Source organism: Chiloscyllium plagiosum, unplaced genomic scaffold, assembly GCF_037043375.1.
Source record: "Chiloscyllium plagiosum isolate Xiang-an unplaced genomic scaffold, Cpla_swu_hap1 HiC_scaffold_7, whole genome shotgun sequence".
In the NCBI taxonomy this organism is placed as follows: Eukaryota; Metazoa; Chordata; class Chondrichthyes; order Orectolobiformes; family Hemiscylliidae; genus Chiloscyllium; species Chiloscyllium plagiosum.
In genome coordinates, this window is record NW_028270145.1 from 23,153,925 (window position 1) to 23,171,573 (window position 17,649).

The 17,649-nt window shown below is 52.9% G+C and overlaps 1 protein-coding gene across 1 annotated transcript in view; it reads left to right on the top strand.

The window, feature by feature from the left end:
- Positions 1 to 17,649, top strand: part of col18a1a (collagen type XVIII alpha 1 chain a) — a 323,813-nt gene that overhangs the window by 115,736 nt on the left and 190,428 nt on the right. The gene's annotated exons all lie outside the window — the stretch shown is intronic.

Genomic DNA, 17,649 nt, shown 5'->3' on the forward strand with positions numbered 1-17,649 from the left:
TTCTCACTTCCCCCCGACCCGAGTGCTCTCTCTCCCCCTGACCCCAGTGCTCTCTCTCACTCCCTCCTGACCCCAGTGCTCTCTCTCACTCCCCCCCCGACCCCAGTGCGCGCTCTCTCTCCCCCCTGACCCCAGTGCTCTCTCTCACTCCCCCCTGACCCCAGTGCGCTCTCTCTCTTCCCCCCTGACCCCAGTGCTCTCTCTCGCTCTCCCCCTGACCCCAGTGCGCTCCCCTCTCTCCCCTGACACTAGTGCTCTCTCTCTCCCTCCCCTGACCACAGTGCGCTCCCCTCTCTCCCCCTGACCCCAGTGTGCTCCCCTCTCTCCCCTGACACTAGTGCTCTCTCTCTCTCTCCCCCAACCCCAGTGCGCGCTCTCTCTCTCCCAGCGACCCCAGTGCGTGCTCTCTCTCTCCCCCGACCCCAGTGCACGCTCTCTCTCCCCCTGACCCCAATGCGCGATCTCTCTCCCCCGACCCCAGTGCGCGCTCTCTCTCCCCCTGACCCCAGTGCTCTCTCTCTCCCCCCTGACGCCAGTGCGCTCTCTCTCTCCCCCCTGACCCCAGTGCGCGCTCTCTCTCCCCCTGACCCCAGTGCGCTCTCTCTCTCTCCCCCCTGACCCCAGTGCGCTCTCTCTCTCTCCCCCGACCCCAGTGCGCGCTCTCTCCCCCCCTGACCCCAGTGCGCGCTCTCTCTCCCCCTGACCCCAGTGCTCTCTCTCTCTCCCCCTGACCCCAGTGCTCTCTCTCTCTCTCCCCCAACCCCAGTGCGCTCTCTCTCTCTCCCCCAACCCCAGTGCGCTCTCTCTCTCCCCCTGACCCCAGTGCGCTCTCTCTCTCTCCCCCAGCCCCAGTGCGCTCTCTCTCTTCCCCCGACCCCAGTGCGCTCTCTCTCTTCCCCCGACCCCAGTGCGCTCTCTCTCTCTCCCCCGACCCCAGTGCGCTCTCTCTCTCTCCCCCAACTCCAGTGCGCTCTCTCTCTCCCCCCGACCCCAGTGCGCTCTCTCTCTCCCACCGACCCCAGTGCGCGCTCTCTCTCCCCCCGACCCCAGTGCGTGCTCTCTCTCCCCCCGACCCCAGTGCGTGCTCTCTCTCCCCCCGACCCCAGTGCGCTCTCTTTCTCTCCCCCCGACCCCAGTGCGCTCTCTCTCTCCCCCCGACCCCAGTGCGTGCTCTCTCTTCCCCCGACCCCAGTGCGCTCTCTTTCTCTCCCCCCGACCCCAGTGCGCTCTCTCTCTCCCCCCGACCCCAGTGCGCGCTCTCTCTCCCCCCGACCACAGTGCGCTCTCTCTCTCCCCCCGACCCCAGTGCGCTCTCTCTCTCCCCCCTGACCCCAGTGCGCGCGCTCTCTCCCCCCCGACCCCAGTGCGCGCTCTCTCCCCCCTGACCCCAGTGCGCGCTCTCTCTCCCCCCGACCCCAGTGCGCGCTCTCTCTCCCCCCGACCACAGTGCGCTCTCTCTCTCCCCCGACCCCAGTGTGTTCTCTCTCTCCCCCCTGACCCCAGTGCGCGCGCTCTCTCTCCCCCCGACCCCAGTGCGCGCTCTCTCCCCCCTGACCCCAGTGCGCGCTCTCTCTCCCCCCGACCCCAGTGCGCGCTCTCTCTCCCCCCGACCCCAGTGCGTGCTCTCTCTCCCCCTGACCCCAGTGCTCTCTCACTCTCCCCCTGATCCCAGTGTGCTCTCTCTCTCTCTCCCCCAGACCCCAGTGCTCTCTCTCCCCTGACCCCAGTGCTCTCTCTCTCCCCCTGACCCCAGTGTGCTCTCTCTCTCTCCCCCCGACCCCAGTGCTCTCTCTCCACCTGACCCCAGTGCTCTCTCGCTCTCCCCCTGACCCCAGTGTGCTCTCTCTCTCTCTCTCCACCCTGACCCCAGTGCGCTTCTGTCTCCCCCCTGACACTAGTGCTCTCTCTCTCTCCCCCAACCACAGTGCGCTCTCTCTCTCTCCCCCCGACCACAGTGCGCGCTCTCTCTCTCCCCCCTGACCCCAGTGCGCGCTCTCTCTCCCCTCTGACCCCAGTGCGTGCTCTCTCTCTCTCTCCCCCCGACCCCAGTGCGCGCTCTCTCTCCCCCCTGACCCCAGTGCGCGCTCTCTCTCCCCCCTGACCCCAGTGCGCTCTCTCTCTCCCCCCTGACCCCATTGCGCTCTCTCTCTCCCCCCGACCCCAGTGCGCGCTCTCTCTCCCCCCTGACCCCAGTGCGCTCTCTCTCTCCCCCCTGACCCCAGTGCGCGCTCTCTCTCCCCCCTGACCCCAGTGCGCGCTCTCTCTCCCCCCTGACCCCAGTGCGTGCTCTCTCTCCCCCCTGACCCCAGTGCTCTCTCTCACTCCCCCGACCCCAGTGCTCTCTCTCACTTCCCCCCGACCTCAGTGCTCTCTCACTCCTCCTGACCCCAGTGCGCTCTCTTTATCCCCCCTGACCCCATTGCTCGCTCTCTCTCCCCGCCCTGAGCCCAGTGGACTCTCCCGCGACCCCAGTGCGCGAGCACTCTCTTTCTCTCTCTCTCTCCCCCGACCCTAGTGCGCGAGCACTCTCTTTCTCTCTCTCTCTCCCCGACCCCAGTGCACGAGCACTCTCTCTCTCTCTCTCTCCCCCGACCCCAGTGCACGAGCACTCTCTCTCTCTCTCTCCCCCGACCCCAGTGCACGAGCACTCTCTCTCTCTCTCTCCCCCGACCCCAGTGCACGAGCACTCTCTCTCTCTCTCTCCCCCGACCCCAGTGCACGAGCACTCTCTTTCTCGCTCTCTCTCCCCCCTACCCCAGTGCGCGTGTGCGCTCTCTCTCTCTCTTGCCCCCCCGACCCCAGTGCATGCTCTCTCTCTCTCTGTCTCTCTCTCTCCGACCCCAGTGCTCTCTCTTCCCCGACCCCCGTGCTCTCTCTCCCCCCTGACCCCAGTGCTCTCTCTCTCTCTCTCCCCTGACCCCAGTGCGCTCTCTCTCTCTCTCCCCTGACCCCAGTGCGCGCTCTCACTCCCCCCTGACCCCAGTGCTCTCTCTCGACACCTGACCCCAGTGCTCTCTCTCTCTCCCCCCTGACCCCAGTGCTCTCTCTCTCCTCCCCCCTGACCCTCGTGCGCTCTCTCTCTTTCTCTCAGGAGTTGGGTACTGGGAGGCTGTTCAAGACATTGGTTAGGTCATTTAGGCAATTCTGGTCTCCTTCCAATGGGAAAGATGTTGTGAAATTTGAAAGAGTTCAGAAAAAATTTACAAGGATGTTGCCAGGGTTGGAGGATTTGAGCTACAGGGAGAGGCTTCAGGTTGTAGGATGGGGCTGTTTTCCCTGGAGCGTTGGAGGCTGAGGGGTGATCTTATAGAGGTTTTTAAAATTATGAGGGGCATGGATAGGATAAATAGACAAGATCTTTTCCCTGGGGTCGGGAGTCCAGAACTAGAGGGCATAGGTTTTAAGGTGAGAGGGGAAAGATTTGAAAGGGACCTAAGGGGCAACTTTTTCACACAGAGGATGGTACGTGTGTGGAATGAGCTGCCAGAGGAAGTGGTGGAGGCTGGTACAATTGCAACACTTAAGAGGCATTTGGATGGGTATTGGAATAGGAAGGGTTTGGAGGGATATGGGCCGCGTGCTGGCAAATGGGACTAGATTATTTTAGGGTATCTGGTCGGCATGGACGGGTTTGACCGAAGGGTCTGTTTCCGTGCTATACATCTGTAATACACATTGGCTGTGCCTAACATTTGATACAGATGTGCTCACTATGAACCAGCATGGGGTCCACCAGCTCCTACATCATACAGTTACAGTACGTCGCCTGGTCTGGCAACTCTATTTTAATTACTTACTTCTTAAATGTGATTGTTAAAAATTTCATACTGGTCTTTCAGGTTGTAGTTTGTAAATAATTCCCCTATTTACCTTCAGCCTTAAGTAACCTATAATAGATGGTCAAATCAAGCCAATAGCCTTGTGTGCCTTGGTATCACAGCTGAACATCTAACCACTTATTAAACTAAGGGCAGGAGTAGGCCCGTCCGGCCCCATTGAGCCTGCTCCGCCATTTAATAAGATCCTGGCTGATCTTTTCATAGACTCAGCTCCACTCGCCTGTCCTCTCACCATCACCCTCAATGCCTTACTGTTCAAAATCTTTGCCTTAAAACCATTCAGCGAGGTAGCCTCAACTGCTTCACTGAGGGGGTTCCACAGAATCATAGCCCTTTGGGTGAAGGCGTTCGTCCCCAACTCCTCCCTCCATTATGAGGCTTACTGCCTTGACCACCCTAACAAGCAGAAACTTCTAGAATTGCACCACGCTTGGAGTGAAAATGTTTTTCCTCGTGTCCCTGTAAACCTCCTGGCCCTTACTGTAAACCTATATCCCCCGACCATTGAATCTTCCATCATACAGAGGTTTAGAACAGTACAGCCCAGTTCAGGCCCTTCGGCCCTCAATGTTGTGCCGACCTTATATCCTACTCTAAGATCAAACTAACTTAATGCCCTTCATTTTACTATCGACCATGTGCCTATCCACGATTCACTTAAATGTCTCTGACTACTACCACCACTACATTCCATACACCCATCACTTTGTGTGGAAAGAACCTACCTTTGACATCGCCCTATACCTTCTTCCAATCACCTTAAAATTATGCCCTCTTGTGATAGTCATTCTTCACCCTGGAAAAAAGGTCTCTGGCTATCCTCTCTATCTACACCTCTCATCATCCTGTACACCTTTATCAAGTCACCCCTCATCCTTCTGTGCTCCAATGAGAAAAGTCCTAGCTCCCTCGATCTTTCTTCATTAGGCATGCTCTCCAGTCCGGATAAATCTCCTCTGCACCCTCTCTAAAGCTTCCACATCTTTCCTATAATGAGGCAACCAGAACTGAACACACTATTCTCTGTGGCCTAACCAAGGCGCTGTAGAGCTGCAGCAGAACCTCGCGGCTCTTAAACCTAATCCCCCTGCTAATGAAAGCCAACACACTATATGTCTTCTTAACCACCTGGGTTTCTTCCTGTCTGCCTCTGTCTATGTCCCTCATAATTTTATACATTTCAATCATGCTGGCCCCCCCCCCCCCTTCAGACTCTGCTCAAAAGGAAAACAAACCCAGTCTATCCAATCTCCCTGAAACTGAATCTCTCCAGTCCAGCCAACACCCTGGTAAATCTGCTGTGCACCCTCTCCATCGCAGACACATCCTTCCTACAATGTGGATTCTGGAGCTGCACACAATCCTCCAGCTGTGGCCTGAACAGTGTATTACACAGCTCCAGCATCATCACCTCCTTGCTTCACCAGTATCCCACGTGCCCTCTTAACCACTTTATCTACCTGGTTCATCCCGTGTAGCTCAAACCTTCCAACCTGGACTTGCACACCAAGGTCCCTCTGGTCCTTATTGTTTCCCAGAGACCTACTGTTCATCATGTCTCCCCCTCGCCTTGTGTGTCCTCCCCAAGTGCATCACCTCGCACTTATCCCAATTGAATTCCATTTGCCACTGGTCAGCCCATCTATAGCCTCCTCTAATCTAAGGCACATTTACCACTCCACCAGTTTTTGTGACAACTTAGTGATCACCCCCTCCTCAGTTCCAGTCCACATTATTTATATAAACCACAAACAGAAAGGGCAGGAGCGCTGATCCTTGTGGGCCCCTCTAGGCCTCAGGTCACAAAAAACACCCTTTGACCATCACCTGCTGCTTCCTGCCACCAGGACAATTCTGGATACAATTGGACCATGTTTCCGTGGATGCCAAGGGCTCCTACTTTTTTTTATCGGTCTCCCACGTGGGATCTTAGCAAAAGCCTTGTTGAAGTCCCAAGTAGATTATGTCCAATATCATTCCTGCAGCACGATGGCTCAGTGGTTAGCACTGCTGCCTCGCAGCACCAGGGCCCTGGGTTTGATTCCAGCCTCGGGTGACCACATGGCGTTTGCACATTCTCCCTGAGTCTGCGTGGGTTTCCTCTCACTGTCCAAAGAAGTGCAGGTGAGGTGGGCCGGCCTTGGAAAATGCAGGGTTACAGGGTTAGGGTGAGGAGGTGGGATGCTCTTCGGAGGGTTGGTGTGGGCCGAATGGCCTGCTTCCACACTGTAGAGATTTTATCATTCTGTGTGTCAGGAATTCTGAGAACCTCCCCCCCCCCCCGCCCCCCCACACCAGCAGCAGGAACTCTTGTTGATTTAAGACAGAAAGATCCACATTGATCTGATGCCTAACTTTGACCCCAGATTGTGTTTCACAGCCAGTAGAAGTCGGGACATCATTTGAATTTCAGAACCAGGGCTGTCTGTTAGCAAAGAGCGAATACTGACATGGATAAAGCAGTGGGCAAAGTTCACGGCTGACCCTGGGTATGGAGGGACTGTCTCAGGAGGAGGCGTTGGATAGGCCGGGTCTGTACTCATTGGGGTTTATAAGAATGAGAGGAGACCTTATTGAAACATACACAATTCTTAATGAACTTGACATGGTAGATGTGGAGAAACTGGGGCCCCCTAGTGAGAGAGTCCAGGACCAGACATCATCATCTCAGACCAAGACAGAGGTGTGGAGGAAATTCTTCCTTAAGAGGGGAAGAGTGAAATCTGTTAAATTCCTCAACGCAGAGGGCTGTTGAGGATTGACTGTTAAGTATGCTCAGGGTCGAGACAGAGTTTTAATCAGTAAGGGAATTAGGGGAAAGGCAGGAAAGTGAGGTTGGGGATTATCAAATCAATCCTGATCTCATTGAATGCTGGAGTAGACACGATGGGGTGAATGGCCCACTTGTGCTTCTCGGTTTTACAGTCTCCTGGACGGGCTCAGTTGGCTGGGTGGCTACTTTGTGGAGCAGGGTAACTGCAGCAGGGTGGGTTCAACTCCAGAGGGCGCTGCTGCACTTAAAGAGACAGCAGGTGATGTGACCAATGGGCTGGGGCTGTTTTCCCTGGAGCGTCGGAGGCTGAGGGGTGACCTTATAGAGGTTTATAAAACCATGAGGGGCATGGATAGGATAAATAGACAAGGTCTTTTCCCTGGGGTGGGGGAATCCAAAACTAGAGGGCATAGGTTTAGGGTGAGAGGGGAAAGATATAAAAGAGACCTAAGGGGCAACGTTTTTACTCAGAGGGTGGTATGTGTATGGAATGAGCTGGGATAGTAAGAAATTGTAGAAGGTGGTGTGCAGAGCCCAGACCATCATGGAGCCAACCTCCCACCCATGGACTCCATTTACACAGCTCACTGCTGTGGAAAGGCTTATATGTGGTGGAGGCTGGTACAATTACAACATTTAAAAGGCATCTGGAAGGGTATATGAATAGGAAGAGTTTGGAGGGATATGGTCCGGGTGCTGGCAGGTGGGACTAGATTGGGTTGGGATATCTGGTCGGCATGGACGGGTTGAACCCAAAGGCCTGTTTCCATGCTGTACATCTCTATGACTCTAATTTATTCTATGACTCTAATTTATTCTTGAAGTTACTCAAATTGACAGGGCTCTGGAGAACGGGAAAGGGAGTTGGATTCATTTGGTAGTTAGTTCTTGTGTTATCGTGCCTCTCCATCGCTGTACTATTCTGTAGGACATTGCAGAGGATTCCCCCCTCCTCTACTTTGAACTGTGACCACACTATCTGTTACCTCCATGTGAGAGACCATCCAGGACCCCAGTTTAACATCTCACCTTGAAGGATGGTACCTCAGACAATGCAGCACTCCCTCAGTACAGTGCAGGAGTGTCATTATTTGTGTTGAGGTCTCAGGAATGGGGCTCAAGGTCCAACTCTGAGGCGAGAGGGAAAGAGAGAGGGCTGTGACTGATGTGCAACTACAGACTGACACAGATAAAGGGGCAGTGGAGGAATACTGTGATAAGACCGAGAACTGGAAATCTGAAACGAGAGCAGGGATTGCCTGAGAAACCCAGCCGGTCTGGCAACTTCATGGAGAGAAAACTCCATATCTGAAATATTCACTCTGGTTTCTCTCCACAGATGCTGCAAGACCTGCTGAGTTTCGCCAGCAATTTTGGTGTTAGTTTTGGAGTACTGAGCACATGGCTAGTCTCAGTGTTGCCTAACGGGGAATGAGGTTTTACTTTCGTCTCTCTGTGTTGTTTTCTGGGCAGTGACAGAGGGTGAGATGTTCCCTGCAATGCTAATCATTGATTTATTGTCACGTGTACCCGAAGTGTGGTGCAAAGCTTTGTTTGCGAGCAGATCCTAGTAAGAAGGACACACAGATCAAAGAGGCTTAGACAGGGGTATACAGGTGTGCCTGGCGAGATCGATGTTAATAAGATCAGCATTACTTGAGGCTAGAGAATCCGTTCATCAGTCTAATAATGGCAGGGAAGAAGCTGTTCCTGAACCAGCTGGTGCACGTGTTCGGGCGCCTGTATCCTCTGCCCGACGGAAGAGGTTGTAGGAGCGTGTTACCGGGGCGCGATGGGTCTTTGATGATGTTGGCAGCCTTTCCACAGCAGTGAGCCGTGTAAATGGAGTCCATGGGTGGGCGGTTGGCTCCATGATGGCCTGGGCTCTGCACACCACCTTCTCCAGTTTCTTACTATCCCAGGCCGGGCAGCAGGCCGTTCTGCACCCGGACAGTATGCTTTCAGTGGTGCATCTGTAGGAGTTGGGGAGGGTCCTTACGGACATGCTGAGTTTCCTGAGCTGCCTGGGGAAGAAGGGACATTGTTGTGCCTTTGTGACCATTGTATCTACGTGGGAAGTCCGGGACCAGTTGGTTATTGTCATTCCAAAGAACTTGACGCTCTCCACTCTCTCCACCTTAGCTCCTTTGATGTAGGTTCGGGGCATGTACTCCTCATTCCTTCCTGACATTGAGAGAGAGGCTGTCCTCACTGCACCACGACACCGAGCCCTCTATCTGCCTGTTGTTTGATATCCGTCCAACTACAGTGGTGGTGTGAGCAAACTTGGAGATGGCGTTTGTTTGGAGTTTGGCTACACTGTTGTGGATGTACAGGGAGTACAGTAGGGGGCTGAGGATACAGCCTTGAGGGGGTGTTCTCCAGTGTTGAGGATTATCATGGAGGAGATGCTGTTGTCTAAATTCACGGATTGCGGTCTGTGGGTCAGGAGGCTGACCATCCAGTTGCAGAGAGCAGAATTTTGAGATCAGTCTGGAGGGAATAACTGTGTCGAAGGCAGAGCTGTAGTTGATGAGTAGGAGTCTGATGTAGGTGGCCTTGTTGTCCATATATTTCAGGGATGAGTGCAGGGCTGGGGAAATGGCGTCTGTTGTGGACCTGTTACAAGTTTGGAGGGAATTGAGGCAGGCAGGGTGGCTCGAGTTTTGACATGGGTCATGATGAACCTGTCAAAGCACTTCATGATTACAGGGGACAGAGACATGGGCATTCAGGCATGTTGCACGCGCTTTCGTAGGTACTGAGATGATGGTGGTCTTCGGGACTTCAGCTTGTGGGAGGGAGAGGTTGAAGATGTCGGTGAATACTTCCAACAGTTGGTCCTCGTAGAATCAAATAAGGTGGAATAAAACCCCGTGGAATAGTATCCAGTGAAGGTTCTCAGCAGTTCCCTCACTGTTTCCCAGAAGAAATATTTGCTTTTGTTTCAGTCCCCGATGAAGGGGAATTCTAATTTTGTCTGAATATGTTATCGCGCACACATTGGGAGCAGGGATGTGGGAATAAGATGCCGTGAAATGACTTTTCACTTAACCCTCTATTCTTCCGAGTTGCAGGAAATGCAGAAATAGCTTTTCTCCTGCTGACTGGGTAATTTTTAATGTGAGCATTTCCCTCCACCCCCCACTTTCCTGTTCCTGGAGATACAGTTAAGTTCTCAGAGCTGGACATTAGTTCCTCACGGAGACTTCACATCAGAGCTCAGTGTTGGTGGGAATGTGCTGTCACTGGTGTTGCCTTGGGAATGAGGCGCTACAGTGGGAGCTCTCTCCCTCTCTCTGCGATGGGTATTATATGAGCAAGCTGGCCACTGCTTTGAGCAAAGTTTACCTTGTAATACAGTTTTGAGTCACACTCCGGGACTCGAAGGTTGAGACATGTGTCCACAGCACGTCAAACTCATCCTGTAAACCCTTCCGACACAAGCAGGAAGAGAGGGAAGGATTCCTGGGTGGGAAGGTCAGCATTGTATTTAATTAGATTAGATTAGATTACTTACAGTGTGGAAACAGGCCCTTCGGCCCAACAAGTCCACACCGACCCGCCGAAGCGTAACCCGCCCATACCTCTACATTTACCCCTTACCTAACACTACGGGCAATTTAGCATGGCCAATTCACCTGACCTGCACATCTTTGGACTGTGGGAGGAAACCGGAGCACCCGGAGGAAACCCACGCAGACACGGGGAGAACGTGCAAACTCCACACAGTCAGTCGCCTGAGGCGGGAATTGAACCCGGGTCTCTGATGCTGCGAGGCAACAGTGCTAACCACTGTACCACCGTGCCGCCCACCGTGTAGACTCGATGGGCTGAATGGCCTGCTTCCATACTGTAGGGAATTCCATGGTCGGCCATGATGGTGACCAGGAATTAGAGCCTAGGGTGTCACTGCCCTTAGCTACAGACGACGACGTGCTTGTAAAACATCATGTTGCCTCAGTAACTCAAACGTCCATGTGAGTGAGAAACACATCCGTCTGGTGTTTAGGGTGCGCTATGTAAATTCAAGTTACACATCTGACGTTGCCCCAGCCCATTCCTCCCCAGGAACGTGCACGTTCCGGTGACCCTCTGGTTGACAATGCCGAACCAGCCTGTAGTCCCAATAAGGGAATGGATGGTCAGGCAGTCAATGGGTTTTTGCCGGTTGTCGTACACGCTCTGCAGGACTTTGTAAATGGTGGATAGAGACTGAAGCTTTGCCTGTGCCTGACTCCACCCTTGGAGCCTGCGGATTCCCCCAGCCCAGGCCTGCACGTCGGAAGTCCGGGCAGGAGTTTGAACCCTGGTGTGAGGCGCCACCTGTAGGCGAGGTGGAACTGCAAAGGTGGTGGAAGCCATTTTGCTTTTAATGCGAAGGGAATCCAATTGGAGCTGATTGTGAATGAGTCGCGGAGGTCACTCACAGAATGGGAGACAAACCGTTACACCCAGAGTATCTCTAATCGGGTGAAGCTGAATGTGATCCTGTCCAGGAGTTGGCAGCTTCAACTAGCATGATTTGAAAGCTTTAGTCAAAGACGTAATAGCCCAAATGAGGGGCAGACGTTTGCCATGGGGCATCAGGAAGATGGTTGGGTAAACTGGGTGAGATTGGCAGTAACGTCGGGAGAATAAAAGTCCTACTTTCCAACCGAATGTTTAACTATGAGACGTGAAATGCACTCGTGGTACCAGGTTGCATGTGTTTTGCAGGTCGTTTTGATATCCCCTCTCATTATTAACCATTTTCCCAATCTCCCATCCATCGGAGAGAAGCTAGAGGGGGGTGACCGTTTGAGCAGGTACCCTGGAGATTCTATCTCGCTGCTTCCTCCTCCAGTCTGCCATCCTGGGCAGGAGTCTCCCAAATCTCAAGGGCATGCTGCCAATGGGCATTGTGCCCATAGCAACCTCACCACCTCACCGTGGCACATGCCCAATCCATGACCATACAGTTCCACACTGGGAGGCGCCCCATTGGGAAGCTGCTACACGGACACTTACAACACAGGGATAACCCGTCTCATGGATTAGGCTGAGGTGTATCTCTGGGATGGATCCTTGCTTCCTCCGTCAGCGCTCACTCACTCACTGTGCCTGCTTGAATGCTCTCTGCATCTCTGCCTGGCCTTTGCCTTTTGAGTGTGGACGGCAGTGATCTGTCCAGGGGGTGGATGTGTTGCTGTATGGCAGGGTCTTATACCAACACTGTGTACACGGTAAACGCACAGTGTGTTCATCAGCCAAAGGTCCGTGCCTCAAACTCTAAAGGGCGGACCCCTCTGTCACATTAGGGGGAGGCAGCCTTCAGTCAGGGGGTCCCCAGTGCAATACATTTAAGGCTAGTCCCTGACATCAGTCTGGGGTCTTGGGCATGGGTCAACCACTTGGGGTTGTGTTTCTTTTTTTTTGTGTCAAACACAGCCAGTGGCTCCTCCCAATCCCCTTCCACGCTTCCAGACCCCCCCAACAATGGTGCTGATCTGAGATGTACAGGGCACCTCCTTCATCGCCATAGTCACCATGAGGTAAACCTCTCATTGGTTAATACATCAGAGGATATTGTACATGGCCTTACAGCACGGCAAAGAGCAGAGGGAGCCCTCCCTTTCAGCTGCAGCTAATAGCCAGTGAGTACTGTCCTTGTGAGTGTTGGAATTAATGGCAAGCTGCCCTGCTCATTGGCATTGACCTCTGGGTAGGTGGAGGTCTGAGGTAGTGGGGCCAGCGTTAAGAGGGGAGCAGCCTGCATTCTGATCTTGTCATGGGAAGCTGGCTGACTTCCAGGCCGGAGCAAGGCAGCACAGCTGGGAGCAGATTCCACTCCGATCGCTGCCATATAAACGGAGCTTTACTGCCAGCACGCTGTCTAATCAGCCTGGCTTCATGGCCGTATCATTTTTACGTGTTCGCGCGCATTCCGATTCAAGGGGTGTCAGCCCAGCTGCTTGGAGTGGCACCATCATGACTGGTGACCTGGAGATCTAAGTGTCTCTGCAGGAGCGGAGGGAATCCTATGCTGTCCGATGATGTGTGAGTTTCCCCGCTCACTGAGCCTCAAGCCAGGATCGCACCTCCACCTTCTGAAACCACCTTCCTTGCTTTTCCCTCCCTCTGTCCAGCTGCAGCTCCATAGGCAGCATTTGTTTTTATTACCGAGCTGAATGCTTTGATGTTTACCCCCTCCTCCAGATTGATTTGATTTATTATTGTCACACGTACCTGGGTGCAGTGATAAGCTCTGTTATGTGTGCAGTACAAGCTGATCATCCCAAGCAAACTGTGCCAGGGTAATAGGACAGAGCCAGGAATACAATACGGCTGCAGAGAAGGCGCTTAGAGAGCGAGCTCAACATTGTAGTTAACACTTGACAGGTCCATTCAGAGGTCTAATAGCAGCGGGGAAGAAGCTGTTCTTGAATCTGTTAGTACATGTGTTTGAGCTTTTGTATCTTCTATCTAACGGAAGAGATTGGAAGAGATTATAACCGGGGTGGTGTTTGGTCATCCAAGATGACGCCTAAGCATGGCAAGCTTTTAGCGAGCTCTCGCCAGCAGATTGAACACAGAGTCCAGGGTGACGTGGACAGTGACACTTTACCAGGTGGTGCTGTCTGTCCGAACTGAAGCCCCAGATCTTGTCTCAGATCTTTGTTAAAGACCCAGACGAGTTCAGGGCTGTTTTCCATGCAGTCTTGGCCAATGCTTACCTGTCAACTGACGGAAAACAGGAAATAGATTACCTGGTGACTATTATTGGGACAGAGACATTTTAGAATGTGAGTCTCATGAGCTGGTAATCTTGGATCCTTTCCTGCCTCTTCCTTGCACACTGATACATACGGTAGCCTCAAGTGGACGATGCAGATTCCAATCATTGCTGTCATTACAGTGCAGTCTGTAGGGGTTGGTATGAGCAAATTGGCTGCTGCGTCACCTGCAGCACAACAATGACCTCAATCCAACAGTACTTTGTTGTTTCCCCGATGCACTTTGGGACATCTTAAGGATGTGGAAGGCGCCACAGTAATGCAAGTCAGTGGCATCAGTCAAATTATTTTCTCCCTCTCGGAGAAACTGAGGTCTGCAGATGCGGGAGATCAGAGTCGGGAGTGTGAGGCTGGAAAAGCACAGCAGGTCAGGCAGCATCCGAGGAGCAGGAGAGTCGACGTTTCAGGCGGAAGCCCTTCATCAGGAATGTGGGCTGTGAGCTGGGGGGGGGGGGGGGGGTGGATAGATAAATAGGAGGGGCTTGGGGGTGGGGGAAGGTAACTGAAAGTGTGATAGATGGATGGAGGTGGGGGTGATAGTGGGAAGGAAGATGGACAGGTCGGCACCTCCATCCACCTATCGCATTCTCAGCTATGTTTTCCCCAGCCCCACCTCCCTCCCATTTATCTCGTCATCCCCGAGGCTCCCAGCTTCATTCCTGATGAAGGGCTTTTGCCCGAAACGTCGATTCTCCTGCTCCTTGGATGCTGCCTGACCCTGCCGTGCTTTTCCAGCAACACTCTTTCTTGTATCTATTTTCTTCCTCTGTGTATCTCCGAGCATCAAGCTCGTTGTTGCTTTAGCCTTCTGAGTCAAATTCTGAATCAATGTGGTCGACTCCTTTATAGGGCAATATTTCTGGAGTTCATTCACTTTATTTGATTAAACATTATTGAATGAAAGTGTTTATGATGATCGATGGTTACAGATTAACAACGTTTCTGTTCGCTTTTATGGTGTAAGCGCACATCCCTAAGCACATCAGCTCCTTCTGAATTTTTCCATGTAGATTCAAAACATCTTGCATTTCTTCAGCACTTTCTATGATCGCAGCATGACCCAAGATGGGTTACATCTTGCTGCCTTCGCCCCCCCCCACCTCCCCCCCGCCCCACCTCACTTATCTCCACCCTGGAGGCTGCCTGCCTCCATTCCCGATGAAGGGCTTTTGCCCAAAACGTTGATTTTCCTGCTCCTCGGATGCTGCCTGACCTGCTGTGCTTTTCCAGCACCACTCTGATCTAAGCTACAGTCAATGAATGACTTGTGTTACACTGTTGACATTTAGCAGCCAGTTAACGCACAGCAAGCTACCATGTACAGTAACGTGATAGTGGCCAGACAATGTGGCTTTGTCTTGTTGCTTGAGGAATAAATATCGGGTAGTGTGCTGGGGAGAACATATCTTTGACCATCTTTGTAATAGTTCGGAGGGATCTGCTGCAGCCGTCTGAGAGGGCGGACAGAGGCTCACATTCCCAGAGAAACTGGGACCTTGTGGGAATGCGGCACTCCGTCCGTACTGCACTGGGAGGGTCAGTCCGAGGTTTTGTGCTCAGTGTGTCTGCAACGGACCAACCTTCAGACTCAGTGACTGGACCAGATGGCAGCGGGTTCTGCGTAACAAGCCCAGCGATGAGCTGTCGTTGGCGGATTTCCTGGCTGATTTGGGTGAAGGAGTCCTCCGTGACCTCCCGCAGCATCTTCGACGCCCCCACCCTAGGAACATGGCCTTGGCACGATACCTGAGCCTCCCCACTGTGCCCACAGCCTGTCGGTGTGGTGAGCTGGCAGGGAATGCGTTCACACGCCATATATTTGTGGTTCTCCTTTCAGCGTCTGTAATCTGTGCATTGATGCTCCACTTTATATCTGAATGACCTGAATCAGCCAACAGTTACAGGCTAGTAGGAGGCCACTCGGCCTATCACGTCCTTGCTGGCTTTCTGCAGGAGCGACTCACCTCGTCACACATCCTCCGCCTTTGCCCCCACAGTCATGTCAATCCTTCCTTTTTCAGGTAATAACCTAGTTCCCTCTTGAACCAAACTCTCAGGCACCATATTCCACATCCAAACCACTTCATAATAATAAGACCGTCGGACAGAGGGGAAGAAGTAGGCTGTTCAGCCCATCTGGTTCTGGATGCCTGATCTGACAATCCTCCAACCCACCTTTTCCCTATAACCCTTATTGATTATAAGCCTGCGTGCACAGAAAAGGTTTAACTCATGTCGCCCAAAGTAAAATAGATTGCAGAAATCTGAAAGAAACACAGAGAGTGTTGGAGAAAGTCAGCAGGTCTGGCAGCCTCAATGGAGAGAGAAACGGTGTTAATGTTTCAGGGTCCCAGCGCACTTCCCACAGATGCTGCCAGACCCTCTCCGATTCTCTCGCGCCTTTTTGTATCCCGTGGTCTCTGTTGCTTCTTTTGTCAGTGGTCCTCGATCTGTGCCCCCAACCCACCAAATGACCCCACCGTCCCAGGCCTGAAGAAGGGTGAATACCCGAAACGCTGACTTCTCCACCTCCCTGATGCTGCCTGGCACGCTGTGTTCTTCCAGCCTCCGGCCTGTCTACCTGCGCCAGCTCCTCCCCACCAACTCCGCCCAGACCCCACTCTCCGATCTCTGGCTAACCCGGTCCGTGGAGAGCACTCCGAATTTCTCCAATCTGTTAACGCAATTGAAGTATCTCATCCCTGCGTGTCCTCGAGTATCCGTTGTGCATACCCTCTCTCTGATGCCTCCACATCCTTCCTGAAGTCTGTTGCACGGAACTGGGCACAATACTCCTGTTGAGGCCAACCAGTCTCTTAAACAAATTGATCGGAATTTCAATCCTGTGCTTTTTATCCTGTGTCCCTGTTAGTAAAGATTAGGATGCTGTAGGTGTTATTAACTGGGCTCTCAAGCTGTTTTACTCCCTTTGACTAGGCTCTGCACCCCTTTCGGAATAGGTGCCCTTTAGTGTATGTTATTTCTGCACGTGCTCCCTGCTATTATGAATCAAACTGTTGCATTAAATTTCATTTGCAACTGTACGTTCAATCAAGTTGGACTTTAACAGTGACTGCTGTTATGAGAGTCATTTGAATGTTGCCTTAAGGAGGGCTTTGTTAAACGTACTGTGGTTGTGTTTCAGGACGGCTAGCTCTTTTCGCCCTGAGTTCTTCTGTGCAACTCTGTCTTTTTTGGCTGCCTGCGTGGGACAGTGACAGAGGCAGGAGGAGAGCAGAATGACAATGCTGGGAAGTTCCCTCCCCAGTCTGCACAGGTTTCCCCTCCACCTTCAGAGAAAGCAGCTTGTTCTCCACACTTTGCTGTCCTGGAGTGGGACTTGAACCCAGACCCCCTGACTCTGGCAGACTTGGCTTTGCTGCACAATTACATGTCTGTGCTCGACCTGTGCTTCCAAGTGACTGTCCTCCTGAATAAAAGCAATAAGCCCTGTTTCTGAGCTACAAACCGGCCCAAAGCCGATATATCCTTCTCCAGGACGAGGTACATTTACCCTGATCATCGAACCCCATAATGTGGAAGCAGGCCATTCGGCCCATCAAGTCCACACCAACACCCCCCCCCCTCAAAGGGGGTCTCACCCAGATCATTCCCCCCCCTCACATTTCCCACTTCTAACCCGCCCAGCCCTGGACACTATGGGCAATTTCCCATGGCCAGTCCACCTGACTGGCATATCTTTGGATTGTGGGAGGAAACTGGAGCAAACCTGCACATATGTGGGAAGAATGTGCAGACTCCACACGGTTACCCAAGGCTGGAATTGAACCCAGGTTCCTGGTGCTGTGAGGCAGCAGTGCTAACCACTGAGCCACAGTGCCACCCATGTTGTCTGACCAGCACTTATGCTTACTGTCTGTCAGAGTGACTTGTTCTGGTGGTCAACCTGGCAGATCCAGTTTCAACCCATGAATTTGAGCTCAGTTTCTTGCCCAGTCTGAGATATGAACTCACACACTCTCTCACACACACACACACACACACACTCCCATCATTTGTCTGGTGATGGCGTTCAGGTGAAATGAAGACAGGTGAGGGTTGTTGCGTTCAGTTAATGTGGGAGTGGAGGGAGACAGTAGCACTGGCAGAGAATAAATGCAGCACAGAAAGAGGCCATTCGGTCCATCATGCCTGTTCTAGCCCTTTGAAAGCATGTTCTCCCCTCTAAATCCCGCACCACTCTCCACTTCTGTCCTCGTCCTGCAGGTTTCTCCCACCTCAGTATTTACTGGAATTCTCT